This window comes from Elephantulus edwardii, unplaced genomic scaffold (genome assembly GCF_000299155.1).
Source record: "Elephantulus edwardii isolate Elephantulus edwardi_28Jun2011 unplaced genomic scaffold, EleEdw1.0 scaffold00321, whole genome shotgun sequence".
Taxonomy (NCBI): Eukaryota; Metazoa; Chordata; class Mammalia; order Macroscelidea; family Macroscelididae; genus Elephantulus; species Elephantulus edwardii.
This window is the reverse complement of record NW_006400071.1, coordinates 228,707-252,044: the sequence shown is the minus strand read 5'-3', so window position 1 is coordinate 252,044 and position 23,338 is coordinate 228,707. Positions and strand designations below refer to the sequence as shown.

The window sequence follows — 23,338 nt, the reverse complement described above, 5'->3', positions numbered from 1 at the left end:
AGGACACGGAAGGAGACATTCACACGTAATGGACTTCTTAGGACCTGCGTGGCTGACAGTACTATTAGATATGTTGTCATGGGCTTAGCTGATGTTACTGGATTTCCTGGTTTCTTTAGTGCTTGTCATTATTTTCATAAGTTTGGCACTAATGGGGAAGGAGACTAGATGCCTTTGACTTGGGCGAAGAATACAGAGCATCCCATAGACTGCTCAAAGAACAAGCAAATCTGTGTTGGTAGAAGGGCAGAGAGAATGCTTCTTGGACAGAAGGATGGTGAGGCTTCATCTCACATCCTTTGAACACGTTGTCAGGAGGGCCAGTCCTCTGAAATGATATCATGTGTGGAACCTCAGCAGTGGGCCGCATGTAAGCTGAGAGGTGAAAATGGCACATGAACGGACAGGGTTTGGTTTTGTTGTACATGCAGTTTCTAGGAGTCCAAGGCAACTAAGTGGTACCTAACAACAACAGTGGACAGAGAGAGGATGGGAGAAGCTGACCAGCATATAGGCAGGCAGCCTCCAAACCAGGACAGTCCAGTTTGGAAGTCGTCTGTAGCAGCCAGATTCTACAGAGGCTTGTTTGCTTTTTCTGGTGAGAATTAGGGTGGAATGTTGACTTGCTAGTCAGTGTGAAATAATGTGATTCAGCCTCCTATTTAAAAATACATTTGGTCCTTTGGGCCTGTGGCCCCGAGGCTTGGTTTTAATTGTTTTTGGACAAACATTCTTCTGTGTGATATAGCACTTGTCTGTCCATTTGCTGTAGAGGTAAGTCCTGGTTGCTGTGATGCTAAACACTGTGACACTGTTGTGTCATATGTGAGACTGGTCACCCATGGTGGACAGTATTTGGTGGAGCTCCCCAGTTGAAACAAGCTTGGAAGCAGGAGTGGCATCCACTTCCGAAATGGCTTGCCTCTGGGAACTCTATGAATGTGGAAAAATGACAAAAGTTATACAAGCATTCAGATCTTTCTTTCATAGGGTCACTGTAAGTCGTCTACAACTCGATGGCACTTAACAACAACGACTATAGTTTTAATTATGGATTTTGGGTGCCATGAGAATTCCTTTGGATTCCAGATAGTAGGATAACTCACTTTTGGAAAGCTTGAAGGTGCCATTCACACGTGGCCATTTATCAAAATGAATCTCCTGATAAATACCGCCCCCTGCACTCTTTTGCTTGACCTCCAGTCACAGTGGGCCCCCTGACCATTTGAAACCTTCTCCATCCACATCGCCCCAGACGCTTTCTCAGTGTCTGACCTTGACAACTGAAGCCAGAGAAGAAAGCTATTAAGCACTTGAAGGCTTTTTTATTCTAGGACGCACTTAGCAGCTTCGACGAACACTGTGCTCTCTGGGTTTTCCCTTTGCTTCTCTTTGCACCAATCAGTATTTGTCATCATCATCAATATTTGAGTGCCTGTCCGGCACTTTTCCCCAGAAGTTAAATGAAAACTATTCTCTTGTCTCTCTCTCTTCCCCCCACCGCCTCCGTCTAAGAAGCTAAAATAAAAAGCCTTGCAGGATAAAGACTTCAGTTAGTCATCCATGGCAATGCGTTTTTGCACTGTGCTGAGTGTCATACAGAGTGGAACTCCCTTCATAAATGACTTATCAGCGTCTCCTGCTGTCACCTCTCCTGGAGGGGGATCAGGGTGAAGAAAGCATTGCGGCTTCCTCAGAAGCTGTGGCTGCATTGACTTGCTGGGTAAACATTTGCTTCAGAACTTGGTGGTGCAAGCAGTTGATGCACTCCACTGATTTAAGGAAGAAAAAAAGAAGTTTGGAGGTTCAGGTCTATCAAAAAGGTGCCTTGGAAGAAAGACCTGGCAATCTTAAAAAATTTAGCCTTTGAAAACCCTGTGGAGCACCGTTCTCAGATACACATGGTATCACCATGAGATTGGTAAGACCCAAGGACACCTTGTTCTGGTACTGGCTTATGTGAATACCAGCTGTCTCCTAGACACCATGCAGGACCCTAGGGCTAGAGTCTGAGTCTGGTCCAATGTCTATATATGAATTGCCTGCTATGTAAAAACTGCTGGAGTCCCAAAAGGAAAGCCTGCCTATTACAAGAAGCATCACAGATGAGAAGCAAGCTTCCTCTACACACACCCCCACAGCTGTCATCCCAGCCACTCCTCCCTGCCTTCACCTGAACCGCATCACTGCCTTCAGCATCCAAGGCTCACCTCACCCTTTGGTATTTGCTGTTCCCACTGCCTGAAACACCTTGCCTCTGGGTGTGTTCAGAAGTCATGTTACCTTGTTATGGAGATTGTCCCTGTCTTCCTCCCCACCCCTCAAGCCTAGTGCAACCCATCAAGGCACTTCTCTGTTACATGTTGTATTTCAAGTTCATCACAGCAGGAGCATCTGCAATTAATTGGTTCATGTGTTTGTTTCCGACCTTCTTCCCCAAAACAAGACCAGAATATGTGGCTCTTAGAGACTTTGTCTTCACTTTTTTTGCCTGTGGAGCCTTATCCTTTAGAATAAACTTGGTTGGGGGTGGGGAACCATTAAAGCAAAACCCCTGAAAGTGAGTTAATTCCAACTCATGGTGACCCTCCATCAGGTTTCTGAGGCCGTAAGTCTTATCACAAGGAGACTACCAATTTTTTCTTCCACAAAGCATGCCTAGTGGTCTTGAACTACCAACCTTTAGGTTAGCAATGCAACATGTAATATACAAAGTACATAGCCCTGCTAAGTTTAATAGCAGACTGTTTGTAAGAAGTCTTAGGTCAAGGTAGTCCCATATGCTTAACCAGCTGTATAAGCCCATAATTTCTAACATTAACAGCTCTGTCTGTGCCTCAGTTCCCCAGTTCCTCTTTGGCCCTTGGGTTCAGTGATGCACTAGAAGGTCTCCCAGAGACTCAGACCCATTAAAGGAATGACTCACAACACACACAACTTTAGGTCTGCAGGGTGGTTTTGGAGAGACTGATGAGCCTGAAGGCTGTCAGTTGTGGCACCGCTAGATGGAGGCTGTGGGTGATGTGGAGACCTGTGTGCAGTGGACCAGGAACATGCAGACTGTCCGATGTGGCAAGTTTGGGTGGTGCAGGCTGGATTCTGTGTCCTAGGGGACGGTCCGTAAGAGAAAGCTGATGAGGGGCAGGTCAGGTCGTGGAAAAACCTTGGCTGACCTCAGCCATTTAGACATTATCTTATCGACAGGGAGGATCCAGCAAAGGCTTTTGATCCTAGATTAACATTCAAGAAAAAAGGACTGTGTGCAGCAAATAGAATGAATGGAACAAGACAAAACAAGGCACTGGGGCTGTCCCCCCATTCCAAACAAAAGATGATAGCGAGACTCTGTTAGGGATTGAACTGTGTCCCCTGCCAGATGCCTCTTGGAATCCTGACCACTGGACTAGTGGATGCCACCTTGCTTAGGAATGGGATTTTCTTGGTTATGTTAGCGATGCCATGTCAGTGTAGGGATTGTCTTAAACCCCATTACTTCTCAGCAATCACGGAGCAGCCTAGACTCAGAGACAGGCATAAATGGGGAGAGGATACCAGCTGCTGGCTGTGGAAGATGATGCATCTACAAGCCCAGAGACTTCAAGGAGAAGCTGTAATCGACCCAGAACATCCATAAGGCACAGTCTGAATTCACACTTAGCCACCACACTCATCTGATTGAATTGGTTCTGACTCATAGTAACCCTATTGGACAGAATACAACTGTCCCATAGCATTTCCAAGACTGTGGTCTTTCTAGAGTAAGAATGGCACAGGGCAGGACAGAGTTCAGATCTGTTGTTCATAGTGTCACTGTGAGTCATACTCGACTCAGTGGCACCAAACCACAACAGTCATTACAGAGGCAGACTGTCACATCTTTTTTCTGTAGAACAGTTGAAGGATTAGAAGCACTGATCTTCCAGCCAACAGCCAAGCCCTTAATCACTGTGCCACCAGTTTGCTTACATTGCTGTTCATTAAAATGACCCACTTGTGGTGCTTTTGATACAACAGCACTAGAACACTCTAGAATACTAGAGGCTCCCGCCAAGGGCAGCCTCTGTGAGAGATGGAGAGAGCAGAGCAGGGTCTTGGCCAGCCCATTGATTTGTGGAGCTGAGGACAAGGAAGCAGTTGCTAATGGGACTCCTCCAGTGAGACAGCTAGTCCCTGTGTCCTGCCACGGTCAGGTTCTCAGTCTACACCGGCCAACAGGGCCAGGGCTGGGGTCAGGCAAAGAATGTGTAAACACTGCACTCCTGGAAGCCGCTCTGTGGAATGTTTCACCACCTGGTCCTCTAGCACTTGTCAAGTGTCCTCTGCAAACACAAGCAGAGGGGAAGGGGAACATCTTGACCCAAACCCTGAGCTCCCAGATCTATAGATCAAGTTCATTAGAGCTGTGGCATGTGCTCAGATCAAGGTGAGTGTCAAAGAGACAAAGTCAGAAAGCTCTTTACTGGACCTCAGATCCTGGTTGACAATTATTCTGTGACCCAGCAGGGGGGGAGCATTACAGAACCCAACCTAATGGTGTCTCAGGAAGGCAGTTGTTACCCAGTGTTGTGATGGCAGCAGTGCTTTGAGGATACAAGAGACGAGGAAAGAGAAGCTGTTACCAAGGATGTCCTGGAGGAGGTGAAGCAGGTGAAGCCTGAAGGATGAATAAGTAGGAGTGAGGAAGGTATGAAAAGTGAATCCATTGTGCCTGAAGAGGCAATGTTATTGTTGTTATGTGCCATCGAGTTGCCTGCTACTCCTAGCGACCCTATGTACACCAGCTCTGAAGCCTGCCCTGTCCTGAGCCAGTCTCACTAATTCTGACACACCTACCCCATTGCCCCAGTTACTGCATCAATCCATCTCATCTGGGGTCTTCCTCTCCTGCACTGTCCATCCACCCTTACAAGCATGATGTCCTTCTCCAAGGACCAGTCTCTCCTGGCCACGTGCTCAAAGTATGTGAGTAATAGTGTTTGTTAAAAAGGAACAACACAATCAAAGAAGGTGAGAGGCTTGGTGTTGCCTGTGGGGGAACCACAGACGAACTGCACAAGTTAAGGTTTACCATTATTTCTCCACTGCGGAGGCGGTGCTGTGGACTCAGGCGTGTCACCCACAGTACTTGTGGAGAAGCCTGGTGCCATTGTCTGTAGGGAGTCGTAGTCACACCCAGAGGCCAAGTGGCAGCACCTCCTGGAGGAAAAGATAATGCGGTCTCTTCCCGTGTCACATACATCCTTAGAAACCCAGCAGAGAGTCAACTCTGAGTCAGTTCTGACTTGAAGGCAATGAGTAATTTGAGAAAATACATGAATGTACTGATATAATATGGAAGCTGGGTCATGAGCCCATGTGATCTAATAACCCATATCCAAGAGGATTAGTGGTGGGATGCAGCTTCTCTTAATCTCACCATAATCAGAAAAAGGAAAGTTGAGTGAAAGAAAGTGAAGGGAGAACTGTCAGTCTCATCATGGAAGAACAACCCAGAGTAGAGTACATCCTTTTAGGCTCAGGTCACTGTAAGAGGAAGCTCCTGGACTCCAGAGAAGGCAGGACATACAGAGATCTTCAGGGAACACTGAGCTCCAGATACTGAACGATACAAGAACTTTCCTTCATAGCCACCAAAGAAAGAGAGCGTTCCCTTAGAGCTTGTTCTTATTGTTAGGTGTGGTTGAGTCGAGTATGGCTCAAAGTGACCCTATGAACAAAAGATCTGAACCCTGTTCAATTCTGTGCCAATCCTCACCCTTCCTGATGCACAGGAGCCCATTGCAGCAGTCACCGTATCAATCCACCTGGTTGAGGGTCTTCCTCTCCTTCACTGACCCTCCACACTTCCCAGCATCATGTCCCTCTCCAAGGACTAGCTCCTCCTGGCAACATGCCCAAAGTAGGTGAGGCGAAGCCTCATAATTCTCACACTTCATCTGCACCCTCTCTAAGACTTGTTTGTTCTTTTGGCCGCCCATAGGATGTTCAGTGTTCTTCTCCAACAGCACGGCTCAAAGGCATCAATTCTTCTTCTGTCATCCTCGTTCATTGTCCCCAAGAGCAGGAATCCTGAATTTGGACTTCTTTCCTCCCATCCTGTAAGAGAAGTAAATGACTGTTTGTTAAAGCCATCTGCTTGTGGTATCTCTGTCACAGCAGCATTAGATAACTCAGGTGGTGATGATGGCAGGGACATCAGCTGTCTGGTAATCTCAAGTCATTCATTTTAATAGACACATGGCCTCAGAGAAGTCACTTAAATGCCCCAAGCCTTGGGCTCAACATCTGAAAAATGGGAACTGTGATTCCTTTGCCGTAAAGGCTCGTGAATAATCTATGTTCAGTTAAGTCTACGAGAACAGTAGAAACATAGTGTCACTAAGGTGCATATTTCCCCACAAATGACAATGGCCAGTTGAACTGATAATTATCTATATTTCCAAGAAGAAGCTTCATGTTTATTAGCAATTCTGTTAGGAGGTCCAGCAGAGAGAGGAACCTGCAGTGCCGTGTGAGAAGTTTGAGCATTTGCTCTGGGTCAGACAGTCAGGGAGATTCCCAACCAGTAAGGAGGTTCAGCATGGCAAAGAGAAACCATGTGGTTGGTCTTTATGCCAAGAAAAGAAGGAAATGTCGGAGAATTCGACTCTTCAGGGAGGGGGTAAGATAGAAGTAAATATGACGTTGTCAAAGGTTTCATTATACTGAGATCCACAGTCAACACCAATGGAACTCAAATGACGTACTGCAATGGGAAAATCAGCTGCAAAAGGTGTCTTTAAAGTACTGGAGATCCAGGATGACACTTTGAGGACAAAGGTGCACCTGCACCAAGCCAGAGCCTTTTCAAGTCAGCCCATCTTCTTAGGAAAGTTACAGCAGGAATAAGTGTGGAGAGCCATGAACGCGCGCATGGTCCTCCATTACAAGATGGCGCTGATTTCCTGCTTCTCTTTGTTTGCCTTAAACACAAACAAGACCTTATTTTGGCACTGTGTTCTCATTGGTTGATGGCTTGATCTCATGTGGGGTTTAGGATCCAATAGAGGCATGACACATAGGTGATGGGCGGAGTACCAAGAAGGGGATAAAAGCCGCACCCGGGGAAGGGGCTGGAGACTCCATCTTCCACCACCCTCTGTAACAAAACTCCTGAGTAAACCACTGTGAGAAGGAACCGCTGGTGTGTTGTGTCCTTATTCCTGCTGGACAGGTGAGGTGCGCAACAAATAAGGAACTTCAAAGAATTGAAGCTTTTGAATTTTGATGTTAGCAAAGATTAGTAGACTTCCAGAACAACAAATGACTCTGTCTTGGAAGAATTGTGGTTACATTATTCCTTAGAAGTGAAAATGCTGAGAATCTATCATACATACTTTGGACATGTTATCGGAGGGATTTGTCCCTGGAGAAGGACATCATGCTTGGTAAAGTAGACAAGAGGGAGACCCTCAACAGGCTGGATTAACACAATGGCTTCAAACATAGCAAGAGTGTTTAAATGTGAGAATGACACTGGTCAGGCAATATTTAATTCTTTTGTGTCAAGTCACTGTATAAGAACTGGCTCGAAGACAGTAAACAATACCAGCAAGATGGGAGGAAATGGGAGGAAAAAGCTGTTTTAGATGTACTGTATTGATTCTTGTTCTAGAAGAAGGTAGTTAAGTTTGTTGTTGTTTTTAGATGCTGTTGAGTCGAGAATGACTCATAGTGACCCTGTGAATTAAAGATCTGAACCCTGTTCTGTCCTCCACCATCCTCACACTTCCTGACACACAGGAGCCCATTGCAGCAGTCACTGTGTCAATCCACCTGGTTGAGGGTCTTCCTCTCCTTCACTGACCCTCCACCCTTCCCAGTATCATGTCCTTCTTCTCCAAGGAAGAACCCCTCCTAGCAATATGTCCAAAGTATGTGAGGCAAAGCCACATCATTCTTGCCTCCAAAGAGCACTCCATCTGCAGCCTCTCCAAGACGTATCTGTTTGTTCTCTTGGCCGTCCATGGGATGAAGAGGAGTGTGGCATCGGAGTTAGAGGGAGACTCATCAGCAACGTGTATTATGCAGATGATACAACCTTGCTTGCTAAAAATGAGGAGGAGTTAAATATAGAAAGGCACAAATTTCAGCAGTGGTCTAGAGTGATGGTAGCTGTTGAGGCTCTGCCTCTCTTCCTTGGCAATGCCTCCTCTGGTCCCATTAGATTGTACAAACATTTCTCTTTCTCTGTAACCAGTAAGTTAAGTATATGATGCATCAAAAGGTTCATGAAACAATAAGAACAACAACAAAAACCCCATTTCCATGAGCTCATTCTGACTCTGGTGACTGCATGTGTTACAGAGCAGACCTAGTGCTTAGAGTTGTCTTGTCTGCCATCTTTATAGATGCAGATTGTCAGGCATTTCTGTTTCCACCTCCTGGATTTGAACTGCCAATCTTTATAGGTTAGTAGTCAAGTGCAAACCACTTTCACCACCAAGGTACTAAGGGTTCAATAGGCATTAGTTATTATCTGAATGAATTAAGGTGAAGGCTAAAACTCTCTGTATTAGTATTTCTTCCTTTCCTTCAGCAAGCCAGCACTGCAAACATATCTAAGAATCATTTGACTCCACAAAACACAATTAGATTACCTTGGCTCTTCTCTACCACATCCTCCATATAGAAATCTGTTTATGGCAACTCTAACACACTTGCCTCTGTTTCTTGTTGGAATTCTTCCAAGGATGGGGAGCTCACTACCTTCCAGGGTAGCTTACTTCAGTGCAAGAAAGTTCCAGATGCTAAACCATTCTCCTCAATCTTGCATTAGTCTTTTCTCCTGTAAAGAGCCCATTAGTCTGAGTCATTTCTACTGTAACAGTGAAAAATAAGAACATCTTCCCTTATATTATCTAGTTCAATATCTAATACACCTACTCCTTACGTAAAAACACGGTTAGGTTCCAAAGACTGGGTCACTATGCAACAGTGGAGGATGACTACATCACTGTATTGCTGGTAAATGGCTTCATTGCATAACAAACTTGTGCTCCACGCACTTATTTGGTAAGACTTTTACTGACTTCTCCTTTGTTATTCACATGACCTAGCTGTGTGGCACTACAGCGAATAAGGTGGGTAGAATGCTAATGTAGACACTGGTCAGCTTTGCCAGCCTCCTTAGGCTTAATTTAAGCTATCCCAGAGGTGGAAGATCTACTCAGAGGTAGAGAATCTCACTGTCACCAAAAAAGAAGTACAGCATGTTCTTTGGACCTGGACGGCTTTATAAAGCAGAGATAGAAAGATGACACAGTAGCCCAGACAGCAATGTTGGTGGCAGTGTCAGCAAAAGATTGATGCGAGACAGAGCTGCAAACTTGCTGATGGATTGAGTCTGTGGAGTTTATCTTTCAGTATGAATTTTCTTGGCTATTATTTGACTTTGCTGTGTAGCTGGGCGGGACTGTGCAAACAGGGCATGTTAGCCTATCCAAACAGGGATTGGTTATCTACCGTTCCACAAGGAGATTGGCCAGTCTCAACAATCTACAACGTGATTCGCTAGTCTCGTCAATAAATTGAACAGCTCTAGCCACAGTGACAGATCTTCTGACACCAGTGAAGAAAATGTAAAACACCCTTCTTGCTCTAGCCACACCTGTGGCAGCAACTCCTGTGGCCAAACTGGAGACCTGATATGAGATGGGACCTTGGGGGGTGGGAAGCCAATATTGACAGGACTAAGAACTTGGGAACATTGGCCAAAAGTTGTGAGGCTCACGGCTGAGGTGCCTGTGTGCACATTTTGGGAGCTTTCTTGATTGTATTCTATTATTAATCTGGATTATAACCTTTTGACTTCCCAAGTATGGTTCTGTGCCTCAGATTCTGGAACAAACAAAGCAATAGGATTGGTGTTGAGATGAGTAGAAGTATAGGAGTGTGGGGGTCTTGTCATGAGAATGGGTTTTGTATTATTGATGCTGTGGGTAGGGACAGTTCCCCTTTGTGAAGGTGATAAAGGTCAGATAAGGCAATCTCCGCACACCCCTTGCTGTTTTTACAGAATCCCATTGGGAACTGGCCCAAGAGCTAGGTCTGCCAGCCGACAGAACTAAAGCTGAGCACCTTGAGGCCTTTGCTCACGGACACAGTCAGTATAACTGACGTTACTGAGAAAGCCTTGAAACATTTGCCTGAGCAGAGCAGAGGCCAAGCTTACAAGGCCGAGGGTCCAGACTGTGAGCACATTCGACAAGAGTCTGTCCTGCTACTTCCCTATTACCCATGAATTCTGTGTAGCTGTAGCATCACTTTATAAAACCCAATAGTGAAGAAATGAGCATTATTAAAAGAACAAGAAAACAAACACCTACAACAAAACCCCACCAATTGATATTGGGATTGTTAGAGTGTGAGGCATGTGGGGCATGTCTGACCTTGAAGGTGTGAGACACAGGGGGCATGTCTAACCTCAGAGGTGTGAGGCTTGGGGGCATGCGTAACCTCAGAGGTGTATGGGGGGGCATGTCTAACCTCGAAGGTGTGAGGCATGGGGGCATGTCTAACCTCAGAGGTGTGAGACACAGGGCATGTCTAACCTCAGAGATGTGAGACACAGGGGGCATGTCTAACCTCAGAGGTGTGAGACACAGGGGGCATGTCTAACCTCAGAGCTGTGAGGCATGGGGGCATGTCTAACCTCAGGTGTGAGGCATGGGGGCATGTCTGACCTTGAAGGTGTGAGGCATGGGGGCCATGTCTCACCTCAGATGTAAGGAATGGGGGGCATGTCTAACCTCAGAGGTATGAGACATGGGGGGCATGTCTAACCTCAGATGTGAGGCATGGGGGCATGTCTAACCTTCAAGGTGTGAGGCATAGGGGGCATGTCTAACCTCAGAGGTGTGAGGCAAGGGGGCCATGTCCAACCTCAGGTGTGAATCATGGGGGCATGTCTAACCTCAGATGTGAGACAAAGGGGCCATGTCTAACCTCAGGTGTGATGCATGGGGGGCATGTCTCACCTCAGATGTGAGGAATGGGGGGCATGTCTAACCTCAGATGTGAGGCATGGGGGCATGTCTAACCTTGAAGGTGTGAGGCATTGGGACATATCTAACCTCATATGAATTGTTCTTGTGCTGGTGATGAGGAGTCTTTCCCTTTGTGAAGTCAGTGGAGGTCAGATGCTGCCACTCACATGTCCACACTGTTTTTTATAAAGCCGCATCATTATGTAACTGCCAAGTTCCAGAATTACATAATTTCCAAATCTCTTGAGAATTGTCACCTAGGTGAGTGGACAGGTGACATCACAGCCAGCTTTACTCTGAAGAAATACATCAGTAATGTGTAAACAAGCATGAGCGATGTTTTACTATGGTAAATATGAAATGTCAGATAACCAAATAATCGGGGGAGAGTAGATGCCGTATCTTTGCCGGATCACGCATGGTTTTAATCTGTTGTAGGACGGGTCCCTACCAGTCAGAATCCACTTGATGGCACATAACCACAATAACAGCAAATATCTATGTTAAACATTTGGGTGGAGAGTGTTAGTCATACGCATGCAACTCCCCCAAAGCATTGCATTTATAGAGTGTTCCTTTATTGTGAAGAGTGCCTTGTTCCATACAAGGGAATTTTCCTATTAAAAAAGCCTATGTTTTTAAAGACAAAAATGACTAAAATGTGTATGCTTTCACCCATTTGAATGGGACTCTGCCAAAAGAACAAACAAATCTATGTAGGAGGAGGTGGAACCAAGGTGCTCTGTATAATCAAGGGTGGCGTAGCTTGATCTCACAGGCTTCGAGTGTGTTGTCAGAAGGGGCCAGTCCTTAGAAGAACGTATCATGCCGAGAAAGGTCAGCAAAAGAGAGAAGGACACCCCCCCCACATCCCTTTAATGAGGTGAGTTGACATACTAACTGCAACCTCAAGCAGGTGACCGCAAGCATGTTAGAGACTGTGAGGAAAGAGGAAGCAAGCTTCCGTCTGTCATTCTCGACTTGATGGCACCTAACAACATGATGCTAAGGCACCTGCCCTGCGTTTAGTAACCAAAGAATATGAAACTCGATACACAGTTTTTGATGGCTCAGAGTTGCATCAAGCAGGATGGAGTGGGTGGGGATTGGCCAAGGGAGAGAAGATGCTATGCATCCTGGCAGGAAATGGCCTGGGACTGTTGGCTGCTTATTCTGCATTTCCGTTTCTGACAGCTGTCACTTTCAGTTCATCAGCTTCAGAACAACTTTCTGGGCTCGTCTCCTCGTTCATCCTTCCCCTGCAGCCTGAAATAGACCAAGAATATTTAGGTTTTAAAAAGCAATGGCAGAGGAGTTAGCCATTGTCAACTTCACCTTAACCTGCAACATTTCAAACATCCAGAAAGTGGAAAACAAGGAAAGAAAGAAAAAAAAAATATTAGATAGCAATGAGCTTTGCACTGACAAGTCAGCAGCCAGCATCTACACATTCATAGCTTCCTCATCCCATGCCTGCAGCAGACATACTAATTGATGTCCACGCTCTTTGCTCCTGGGCGCCCTCTGAACTCTTCCCCCAGGACAGCACTTTAGGTAACAAGTATGTCAGCAAGAAATGGCAAGTGGCTAGCCACAGCCTGTCGACCCTCCCTGTGCTAGGACTCTGCCACTGTCATCTTTCTTGCATTTGTGAAGCTCTTTGCCCTGTTCCAAGACCTTGCTCTGCTTTCTTCCAGCTTTAGAATGGTGTGGAAGATCTCCTGCAGAGGAAGAGAAAGGGAAATGCAACTTTAATCTTCACCACAACCGTGGGAGGTGGCCATTAGGAGTCACATGTGGCAGATAAGGGGACCAAGGTTGCTGAAGGATGAGTTAACTTGCTCAGAGACACAGAATTCCTCAATCGTGAGGCCAAGATTAAAACGACAGTACTTCATCCCTACAGTTTCAGTTCCAGGATCCTGCTTTCCCGGATGGATACATTCAGAGTTTTCATCATAATAACTATAAGTTACTTAGCTGTTTTATTTCATTCCTCTTCCCCTTACTCTGCAAGGTGTTATTAATGACAGAGATGGTTAGATGCTATTGAATTACACTCCTCTCATGAGAGCGCCCCATGCTCAACAAAATGAACAGCTACTAGGTTCTGCACCATCCCTGTGACTATTAGTTGATGATGCTGTTGTGATCAGTCAGGATTTCATTATCTGATTTTCTGAGCTAGATTGGTGGTCCTTTCATTCAAGTTCATTTCCAGCTGGAAGCTCTACAGATACTGTTCAGTACCATAGCACTACATAGACCCTCACTGACGGATGGATCATGACCACACACGAAGCATATTGTCCAGGAGTCCAACCCACATCTCTTACAAGAATGGTGAGAATTTTACTGCTGAACCACCATTGTCTCCTAAGCCCGATATTAGTTAGCTTCATTTTATAGAGGAGGAAATGCAGATTCAGAGAACTGTATTCATTGAACAGATCGACGCCAGAGAAAGGAGGTGGTCTTGAGCCCTTGAATCACAATATAGTGGTCTTTATACAACAACCTAAAGCAATCTCTTACCTAAAATTGCAACCACCCTTTATCTGTCTTCATTATCTAGTGCAGCTGTTTCAGAAATAACTACAATTGGAGGCTTCAAAAAGAACTTATTATCCCACGTCATAGGAGGATGTTGTTGTTGTTCTTGTTGTTAATTGCCTTTGAGTTGAGCACGACTCATAGCGACCCTATGAACAAAAAGCCTGAAGCCCCTCTACAACATTTATCAAAATTCATAGAGTTTTCAGAGGTATGTGATTTAGGAAGTAGATGCCACTCCTGCTTCCAAACCTGCTATAGTATGTTTTTTTTTATGTGCCATTGAGTTGCCTGTGATGTCTAGTGGCCCTATGTACAGCAGCTCTGAACCCTGACCTGTCCTGAGCCAGTCTCACTAACTCTGACACACCAATATCTATCACCCCAATTACTGTATCAATTCATCTCATCCAACATCTCCTGCGCAGTCCGTCCACCCTTCCAAGAATTTCTCTTGGTCATGTACCCAAAGTAAATGAGGCAGAGCTTCAAAATCCTAGCCTCCAAGGAGAAACTTGGTTTCACCCTCTCCAAGACAGACCTATTTGTTTTCTTGGAAGTCCATGTTCAAGACTCTTCTCCAGCACCACAACTCAAAAGCATCAATTCTTCTTCTGTCATCCTTAGTCATTGTCCAACTCTCTAAAGCATAACAAGTATTTGAGAATGCCATGGCCTGGATTAGATGATTAGATGCATCTTTGTATTTAAACTGACGTCATTACTCTTCAGCACTCTGGAGAGGTCCATGACAACATTTTTTTCTAATTCAGAGTACTAGCTCTAGAGAAAAGCTTTCTCTTGGTGTCCACTCTAGAGGAAGGTCTTTTCAACATCTATGGGCCTGGTATTCCTTTGAGATTTCCATGTGCCTCATGTTACCATTCCCCTGGGTTTAGATGGTTCGTATCACAGGGACCCTGGCACATCAACATTTGTTTTTTATGGCAGTGGTCAGATCCTTCGAACTCTGCTCACTTGTTTAACCCCTTTTATAACACATAAGAGACTGATAGAAAATACAGTCTAATCCTGTAGATTGCATTCTATCTCATTAACATAACTAGTCTCATAATGCTGCCTCATTAACTCACAGGTTAAGATGACATCATCCTTAAGGAGTTGCATTGCTACTTAAAAGCCTCTGAGGTTCAAACTTATGAGCAGTTCCTCATGAGAAAGATAGACAGTCTCTTTCCATGATATTTACAAACCTTGTATACCCAGTGGAGGGTCAGCTATGGTTTGGTTCCAATTCCAAGGCAATGAGTTATTGTCTCTATCGATAAGATATGGATAATTATATAAGAACACAAAATAATGGTGGATCGTTACATAATACTGCCATTCATGGTCTGGACATGTTGAGCATATATTCCTGGAGAATAGAGGTTAGTGCATTACACTGGCTCTAGGGTCCTTCCTTTCTTTTTCTCCATAACACATTACCAGTGGATATACTATATACTTATTTTGTTGATTATGTCTCTCCCTGCCAACTCTGTGACTATTTTGGTCTTTTTTATTCACTATTACAATTTTATGCTTAAAAGATTGCCTTACACTATTAAATACTCAGTAAGTTTATTGAACAAATGAACTATAACCAGTCTTTTCATTATAGCATTTGTGGTATACCAAAAAAGATTCCTGAACTTGAAACCAAAACATCCAGCCCCAAGAACTAGATCTATGACTATTAGTTTGGGGAGCTGTGGTGGCTTAGGGGATAAGAAGTTGCACTACCAACCCAAAGGCAAGTGGTTCGAATACAGAAGCTGCTTCAAGGGAGAAAGATGGGCAGTCGCTTCCCATGTGATTAGCAGACTCTGAAAACCCACTAGAGGGTCAGCTGTGAGTCGAGTTGACTCACCTTCCACAGTCTCCAAAAAAATAATCAGTGAGTAACTCGACCCTAGAGCATTAAGAAAACCTGGGTGAGGGAGCTCTGGTGGCCTAGTGGCAAGAAGCTGCACTGCTCTCCCAGAGGTGTGTGGTTCAAGTCCACCAGATGCTCTGCTGGAGAAGGAGGGGCAATCTTCTGCTGTACCTGTCAGATCCAATTTGACAGTAAACACACAAAAAAATAATAAAATAAAATAAAAACTTTAAAAAAAAAAAAGAAAAGAAAACCTGGATGTGGTGAAGTTAGTGAATGCTCTTGGTGCTAACCCAAGGGTTGGAAGTTCAAGTGTACCCAGAAGTAAAAGGGAAGCCTATTCATGCTAATACACCTGGAGTCACCATGCACTATAGACAATTTGGTGGCAACTGGTCAGACTGTTAGAATGGGTGACGGAGTTAAGATACCCAACATGCCATGCAGCCACTGGAAGTTGCTATAATGGGGCTGACCAAAAGCTAATTCAGAGATTTGCTCTCTCAAACTGTTCTTAGCTTTCACCTCCTCCCTGGATTGACGAGGTCATCCAAGTTCAAGTTCCTCTTGTTCGAAGCCTATAAGCCTGTGGAGCCACATGGGCTCCCCGATGTGAAGCCCACTATGAGGAAAATGCAACAGCATCACCACGGCTCAAGTAGAAATTAAAAATAAGAAACATATAAACAGATTCTGTACACATTTTACAGTGCCACTCTGCTTGGCAGTGCCAGGGAGCAGATGGTTGCACAGAAACAGCTGTAGCCTGGCAAAACCCCTTAGGAAAGCCAGGAGTTGAGAAGGTACTCACATGCGAGCCACATGCCAGTGAGCATTTCATCATTCATCGGGCCAGGGTGCCCAGAGCCTGCAGGTGGGCTCCCAGGGCACCTGGGTGGTAGTGGTGTGAAGTTCTGGAAGCGTTAGGGAATGTAGATTTAGCCTGAGAAGCCAGGGAAGGGAACGAAGAGATAGGAGCAAAGGAGAGATACTCTGTGAGTGAAGGGGTCAAGATACTTGGGTATATGATTGGACCACAGTCATGGCCTCTGGTCTAAACTCACCAGGCTCTCCCTACTCTCCGGTGCCTTTATAGCAGTTCCTTCCTCTCCTCCGCCTCTGGCTGAATCTTTTCTACCAGACAGACTCTCTTGTCCTTGTGCATAGCTCTGGAGCAAGATGGGCCTATATGCAGGTCTAAGAGTATGAGCTGAGGTGCACCTGATCCAGCACAGGGTCTTTTCAATTGCTTGCTGTGCATCTGAGAGTTGAACAGTGAATAAGAATGACAGAAGAATCATGCCTTTGCATTGGAGTGTGGAGAAAAGTACTGAATATCTCAAGGACTATCAAAAGAACAAAAAAAGTATGTCTTAGAGAAAGTGCAACCAGCGTGTTCCTTAGAGGCAAGGAAGGTGAATCTGCAGCTCTCATACTTTGGGCATGTTCCTAGGAGGGGCCAGATCTTGGAAAAAGACATTTTGCTTGGAAAGGTGGTTGTAGTTGTTTGCTGCCGTCAAGTAGAGTACAACTCATAGCGATCCTGTGAAGAAAAGGTCTGAACCCTGTCCTATGCCATCCTTACACTTCCAGGCTCATAAGAGCCCATCGTTGAAGTCACTGTCAGCCCACCTGCCTGAAGGTCTTTCTTTCCTCCTGCCTTTAACAGCGGACCCTCTACCTTTAAAAGCCTCATCATCTTTGCCTCCAGAGGGCACTCTGGCTTTACTCCCTCCAAGACCTATCTGTTTGTTCATTTGGGTCAGTCTATGGGATGTTCAGTGCTCTTCTTCAGCACCCCGGCTCAGAGACATCAGTTCTTATGCCTTCTTTATTCATTGTCCAGTTCTCAGATGCATAGCAAAAGATTAAAAAGACCATGGCCTGAATCACATGCACTTTAGTTCTCAAACTGACATCATCACTCCTCGGTACTTTGGAGAGGTCCCTAACTGCAGACTTTCTCAGATCTCCTGATTTAATGACTGCTGGTACCAAGGTTGCTAATTATGGATCCAAGTAAGATGAAGTTGTGAACAGTTTCAGTTTGGTCCATCTATCCTGATGTTGCCTATCAGTCTCGTGGTTAGAATCTTTATTTTCTTGACATGTAGATGCAATCCATACCGAAGATTGCATTCCCTCATCTTCTGCAGCAAGTGCTTCAAGTCCTCCTCACTTTCAGCAAGCAAGGCTGTGTCTTCTGCATAATGCAGATTATTGATGAGTCTCCCTTTGACCCTGATGCCACATTTCTCTTCATAGAGTCCATATTCTTGAATAATTTGCTCAGTAACAGATTGAAAAAGCTGTGGAGAGAGAATACAACCCAGATGCACTCCTTTCTTAATTTTAAATGATGCAATGTTCTCTTGCTGTATTTGCACAATAGCCTCTTGGTCCAGGTATAGGTTTCGTATGAGCACAATAAAATGTTCTGGGATTCCCATTCTTCTGAATGTTAGCCACACTTGTTATGATCCACACCATCAAATAAATGTCTTAGCATAGTCAATAAAGCATAAATAGATGCTCTTCTGGTATTCTTTACTTTCTATCAGGATGCATCTGGCATCAGCAATGATATCCCTGGTGCCATGACCTCTTCTAAATCCTGCTTGAACTTCCAGCAGTTCTCTGTGTGCTGTTCTAAGCTATTTTTGAATGGTCTTCAGCAGTATTTTGCTTGCAGTGATATTAATGATATTGGTTGATAGTTTCCACATTTGGTTGGATCTCCTTTCTTGGGAATGAGAACAAATAGGGACCTCTTCCAATCTGTTGGCCAGACAGCTGTCCTCTCATCTCCCTGGCATAGACTGGTGAGCACAGCCAGGGATGTATCTGGGAAAGTGGCGGGTCAGTGAAAGGGAAGAAGACCTTCGTCAAGATAGTGACACATGACTGTAACAATGGGTTCAAGCAAGTTAGAGATGATGAGGATGGCGCAGGGTAGAGCCGAGTACAGATCTACTGGTCATAGGGTCTCTTATGAGTTGTAGTTGACTCAGTGTCACCTAAAGCAGCCACAGGAGCATGAATTGTAGGATTTCAGGTGATTGACTCACGCTTCCTGTGGCTCATTTTTCTTACCTATAAAATTAAAGTCACGCAAGTGTTGAGGACTTCCGTTCATAGGGTTGCGATGTGTCGCCTACGACTTGACAGCATGTAACAACGTAGAGAGAGACCAGTTGGCCTGGCGGACAGAAAATTATTCTACTGAGCCACGGATTGTATAGCCCTGGTGTGTTCACATGCCATACAGAGATAACTTGTGGTTGCTGTGAAACTGAACACTGTGACTGTGATGTGTCAAATGTGATAATGGTTACCCATGGTGGACAGTGTTTGGTGGGGCTCCCTGATTAAAACAAACTTAGAAACAGGAGTGGCATCCACTTCCATAATAGTTGCCTCCTGAAACCCTGTGAACCTGGAGAAAGGATGGAAGTCACACAAGTGTTGAGGACTTTCATTCATAGGGTAGCTGTGCGTCGCCTATGACTCAATGGCACTTAACAACAACAACAACAACATAAAATGGGAATAATGACCACTTCTACCTGATTTATGGAAGGGATCCTAGTGGCTCAGTAGGTTAAGTGTTGAGTTGCTAACCAAAAGGTCAGTGGTTCAAATTAATCAGCCACTCCGTAGAACAAAGATAAGGTTGTTTGCTGTCATGAGGATGTATTGCCTTGGAAGTCCTAGGAGGCAGTTCATAGGAGGCAGTTCAACTCTGCTCTGTATGGTCACAATTAGTTGGCATCAACTCAATGACACTGGATTTAGTTTAGGTTTGGGCTAGTTTTATAAGGACTGACTAAGACCTGAAATTGAATACCAAAGGCCAGAGAAGAACTCAATACCTTTGTGTTGTGGTGTTAGTAAAGAGTAATGATTGACTATCCCATGGACTGCCAAAAGAACAAACCAGTCTACCCTGAAGGAGGTGGTGCAACCAGAGTGCAAGGGGCAAGGGTATATGTGTGTGTGTGTGAGAGAGAGAGAGAGAGATCATCTCTTTCACTTTGGGCATATTTTCAGGAGGTACCAGTCCTTGGAGAGATATGTAGAAAGGTGGAAGGTCAGTAACAGAGAGGAAGACCCTCAACGAGCTGGGCTGACACAGTGACTGCCACAGTGTGCTTGAGCATGACGGAGCTTGTAAGGACGGTGCAGAGCTGGGCGAGGTGCAGATGTGATGTTCAAAGGGTTACCAGGACTCAGAGTTGACTCGACAACCCCCAACCACAAGGCCTGATGGTATAGTAGGTTAAGTGCTGGGCTGCTAACTGGAAGATTGATAGTTGGATTCCACCAGCAGTTCTAGTGAAGGAAGATGAGGCTGTCTCCTCCCACTAAGATTTACAGCCTTGGAAACATGATGGAGGATCACCAGGAGTTAAAACTAACTCTATAGAAATAGATATGGTTTGGTTTAACCAAGTTAGACAGATCAGAAGCCTAGAACAATGTTCAAAAGCTCAGTGTCATCAGGCTTCTGGCTTAAATCAGCAAGGAGGAGATAGCTTTCTTCTGCAGAGCAGCTGGTGGATTCAAACTGCTGCCTTGCTCATCTTGTTCAGTTTGGAGCACAACACTTATTGTCATCCACTCTGGAGCTCCTTTAGAATAAACACGGTAGCACACAGTAACAGTACCAAGCCCACGGACATCAAACCCACACTCTGTGCTGCTGAGTCTGCACAGACTCCCACCTGACCCTCCAGCTGGTTTTTGGAGTCTGTAAACCACATGGGAGGAGATTTGTGTCTTTCTTCCATGTTTCTGCTGATGGATTTGAAGTACCAGGGAGATGCCACTGTTGGGTTAACAATACAACTCCCTACCAACTAGACTATCAGAGCTCTATTGGTATAAAATGAATATCTATTAATTGTATTTTATTATTATGATTATTAAAATGAAATACATCATCTGCTACATATGATGCATCAAATATGCATCAGAAAGCTGAACAATAACAAGGGATGATAGAAGGAGAATTGTTGCCTTGGAGCTGTGATGCTGGAGAAGAGTATTGTATATACCATGGATGCTAGGAGAACAAACAAGTTTGTCCTGGAGAGGGTGAAACCAGGCTGCTCCTTGGAGTCAAGGATTCTGAAGCTCCTTCTGACATATTTTGGGCATGTTGCAAGGAGGGACGAGGGAGTAGTCCTTAGAGAAGGACATCATGCTTGGGAGGGTGGAGGAACAGCATAAGAGAGAAAGATCCTGGATGAGATGGAGTGACTCAGTGACTAGGTTAAAGGGGGTAGGTGTGTCAGGGACAATAAGGTTGACTCAGAGCAGGGTTAGAGCTGTTTTACATAGGGTCACTATGAGTTGAAAGAGACCCAATGGCATATAACAACAACGTTAATTGTATACATGGACAAAGATGACACAGGGTAGAGCAGTGTTTTGTTCTATTATTCCTGAAGTCATCATGACCAAAAATCACTTCAGTGGCAATTGACAATAATAATGTGTAATGTATGCTTTACTGCTGATGCTTGGGAAGGCAGGGACCAGGCCTTATTCCTCTTTCTCTCCTCAGAGCCAAGATCCAAGTTCAACAGACAGGGGTCTGAGTTTGGATGAACTCATTAGAGTCCATGCCTCTCCATTCCCACTAAAGAATGAAAGTGGCCATGACTTCCTTGATAAATAAATGCTTTATGTTGCTGGAACTTTGTTGATTAATACACACAGCAGGCAGCCGGTGAGCTAGTGGTACTACCCTACCTATCTGTGTGCTTTAATAAATAACCTTTTTATAATTGAATAAAAACAAACTGCTTCATGCAAAGTACAGATAATAGCACTGGATGAGGTCCCAGAAGATTGAAGTTAGAGCCCCACTTCTCTGTGCAGATCTCTAGTGCCCAGTTTTCTCAATGGCAACTGAGAGTATTAAGGACAGCCCTCCCTACCTCATGGCAGGTGTTGAAGGGAACACTCAATAACAGATTGGAAGAGCATTAAAAAGCAAAAGTGTAAAGCAGTATCCTTGATCGTTATGTTACCCACCAAATGTGTCCACTTAGATCACCAGGGATTGTTCCCCAGAAGCTCCATTGCAGTCTCTCCAACATCATAATAACATGTGGAGACCTCGGCCAACAAACAGGTGGTGGCTACGCTTGAAATGCATTGGCCAGGAATCAAACCCAGGTCTCCCATATAAGAGGTGAGCAGTCTACCACTGAACCATGCGCACCCCTATGTCTGGAAGTTGCAGAAAGGCATAACATGCTGGAAGGTTGTCACTCAGTCACTTACCGTCCCAAAGGCACTCCAGATGGCACGTCACTTTTCTCCAGTTTCAGATACTCAGCTCCCTTCCATTTGATAGTCACAGAATCATAATTGCTGGAATGCAAAAGAACACCAGAGATGGATTAACAAGACATTGTAATGGCTTGGCTGTCTGCAAGAACTCAGCAGAAATGCACCAGCATTTGCAGCTCAGTTGCTGTGTTTCTTAACTGTGTGACCTTGATCAAGTGACTTAATTCCAAAGATGAATGTCTTCCTTGATGGACCAGGACAGCAGCCCCATGAAGTCATTATGAGTGAGAAAGGGCCTGCAGAGCTCAGTGCATAGCTTGCCCAGTGAGTGCTCCGTCCTTGAGAGCTATTTCTTGAAGAGGAAAGCACCCTGGAAAGTAGCCTTGGGTTTTGGGGCTGCAGAGAAGTAATTGGAGTGCCTTGGTCTGTGACTTCTACCCAACACACTTAAGAATTTGTGCTGTTGACAGGCAACTAGTCTGACTGGAAGGGACACATTTGAGATAGTTACTAGGAACTGACCAATGTGAGCTGACCCAGGCTTGAACACGGAGGCTCAGAGAGCTTCCTAGCTGATGGCCGTGTGTCCTTTGGAGCATGGAAACTCCATCTTGAAAACCGTACCAGAACGTCCTCTTCATCTGTACTCTGTGTGGTTGTAATATCTGGAGCTGGAAATGTGGCAGATTCTCCTGGAATCCCATGAGTCATTTAATGAGTTATTGAATCTAGAGACATTGCAGGAGACCACAGGTCAAAAATGAAGGGTTTTATATGGACTCTTGTGCTTGCCTTTGAAATCCAGAAGGTTATTGAGATATCACTCTGGCCAGCAGGTCATGAGGTTGGGGTGTCATGTTGACTGTTCAAACTCACGGTCGGCATCTGCCAGTTTGAAAGTTGTGGGGACAGTGCGCTCTTAGCTTCTGAGCTCTGACTTGACTCCAGGAGACAAGGTTCAGAGAGAAGGGGGGGAACAAGAATGTTCCATGGAATTGATGGCTGGAGACAAGGTTGGAGAAGTGCGAGCATGAGGATTAAGTCACTCCTCACATCCTAGGAGTTGAGTTAATGGATTCATCTCTCTCAAGAAAGCCCAAACTCTTGCTGTCTCCTGGGAGAAGTAAATTTCCCAAGGTCAGAATGAAATTGAATATTGGAGAGCAAGTCTTGGTTTCCAACCACCATCATAATCTCTCCTATAGTTCTGCCTCACTGAAGACAGAGCTGCCTCTGGCCAGAGGACAGGGTCACACTCCAGTCTCTGTGACCCCACAAGCGTGACCAGCCATCATCTGCAGATTCTCAGGGGTCAGTCCAGGCTACTGTCCATAAAGAATGCAAAGAAATAAATGAAAACTGCTTAAAGGGCCATTTTCCCTTGCGCTCAAATCTCCCGGTGCCTTAGCTGGCTGCCCAAAGAAGCAATTTAGCAAATGCATTTTATCTCCAGAGAAATCCTTCCTTTGTGTCTGTGACTTACTTACCAGAAGCCCTGTGGTCCCCCAATGGCCAGAGCACGGTAGCAGTCAGACCTCTACCCCTATGTCTTCTTGTTGTTGTTGTTGTTATGTGA

General features: G+C 45.0%; 1 protein-coding gene across 1 annotated transcript in view; it reads left to right on the top strand.

The window, feature by feature from the left end:
• LARGE (like-glycosyltransferase) overlaps positions 1–23,338 on the top strand; it is a 663,150-nt gene that overhangs the window by 581,934 nt on the left and 57,878 nt on the right. The window lies entirely within an intron of this gene.